Source organism: Zeus faber (genome assembly GCF_960531495.2).
Source record: "Zeus faber genome assembly, chromosome: 18".
Classification (NCBI taxonomy): domain Eukaryota; kingdom Metazoa; phylum Chordata; class Actinopteri; order Zeiformes; family Zeidae; genus Zeus; species Zeus faber.
This window is the reverse complement of record NC_137210.1, coordinates 19,968,544-19,970,558: the sequence shown is the minus strand read 5'-3', so window position 1 is coordinate 19,970,558 and position 2,015 is coordinate 19,968,544.

Below are 2,015 nucleotides of genomic sequence, written 5' to 3'. Positions count from 1 at the left end.
CATGGATCGGAGGTGGGTGGATTCACATCATGGGGGTGGGGAAACGTCAGAGTGCATTCCGTTTGCTCCGAAACGATCGGCGCGGTGTCACCACGGGGGGTTCCTTGTGGTCCCACCTTCCGCTCGGAAATATCGCCCGTCTGCGCTTGATGTCTCCAAACCGTGGGACGATCAGAGGGTTTTTTTCGTGCGCTGCTCATGACCGGTAGCAGTAGCAGTGATAACAACTCCAAAGTCTAAAGGCAACACCCAAGCACCGGTAAGCTCAGTTTTGCGCCAGAATACATGATAACACGGTACAAGAATATTAGCATTGACATTTTCATTCACTGTTTTGTTCACAGATGTGCAAAAATAGCAGTGTCACACTCCACAGCCTGACCACGTCGAGAGACACCAGCTAGTGGGGAAACCACCGCCGGGCCTGGGCCTATAAGCTCGGTTTCAATGTTGGGACCGATCCACTTTTAGCAGACAGCATTGATGCTCAGCAAGGCACCCTTGCTGATGTGGAATTCTAACTTAGCAGGACGCAGCCTCCAGAACTGGACTAGACTGAAAGAAGATTGGACCCAGCAAGCTTGGCTTCACGGCACATTGACAGGATAGAGCGAGTACGTTCAAACCACGAGCTCTACTGATTTTGTTGTTGTTGTTGTTGTTGTTGTTGTTGTTGTTGTTGTTGTTGTTGTTTACTTATGCTGAAACTACAATAAATACAGTCACCATAAAAACAGGCAAAGAAAAATAAAATGAAGCGCCAATATGAAAATCTGTTCCATATTTGGGCTATATATGTACATGTAAACCTTCATTTTAGGACCATCGAATTTCGTGGTTGGCACATGAGAAAAGAGTTGGAGAAAATCACAAACACATACATTCCACTACTTCTCCATTCCAAAGTGTTCCCTTTGTTCACTTGCAGAGCAAAATATACGCAGGCAATTCGCAGAAAATCGACCTTCTCGACTGAATCTCTGCCTATGGTTTTCCATTCGTTGAATCTCTCTGTCTGTGCTTTTCCATTCCTAATTTAGGATGGATAGGATAGGGTCTGTAGACGTGAAGAGGGGTTCCGGCCAGGCCAGCCATGGCTAAACAACCATTCGGCCAATTTCCCAAAGGAGTTGGATAAGTCAGCTCCTCTATTTACAGCCGGACCTGCCTGTTCTAAGTATGTCTTAAGATGTCTGTGAACCTGAAAAGCTTCACCTGGCCCTACCACGCAAAGTGGCTTAAATTAGTAAATGGGGGACAGCGGGCTATGAATGTTTTGGCAGACCAGCACCTTGGACAGCTCCACCCCAGACCTACAATATATTTAAGGTCGACTGCGGGCTAATTCAACTGGTGGTCCACCTTTTAATAGATTTTGGCCCTTTGAATAAATTTGAAGATTAGCAATTAACTGTAATTACATTCAGAAATGACTGTGGTGCTTAAAATACCACCAACCATGTGATTATGCAGAAGGATCGTGCATTTAAGAATATAAAACCTGAGCGAATATGATCTAGAAAGGTATTGGTTCGTTTTAAGCATTTTTGTAAATTCATGGAGATAATTTGAAGGCGGTTTTGCATTTTCGTTGTCTTTGTTGTACGAGTGTTGAATTTGGCTCCTAAGCTGGTTCAAAATCTGCTCCCTAATGCAGCTGAGTAGACCTGCACTACTCTCTCAGACAGGCATGGCATTACAGCCAGTCCTCAAGTGGGCCAATCATATTCTGAATGTGAGATATTTTAGTATATTTTGGTCAAAGCCATTCACCTCTTGTCCCTTGAACCTGGATCAACAGGCAAATCCATATCTCCTGAAATTCACCCTCAGCATGCAGTAAAAGGACGCCAATGAACTATTGAGAAGAATAGTGTGGCGCCTGGAATGGGTTTCACAGATGTTCATCCATCTTGAAATTTACATTTAAAAAAAAAATCACATTTGAGTGATTTCTTTTATTAGACATTCCTCGAGTTGTTGTTTTTTTGTGCATCCCCAACCCTCGGTGTCCA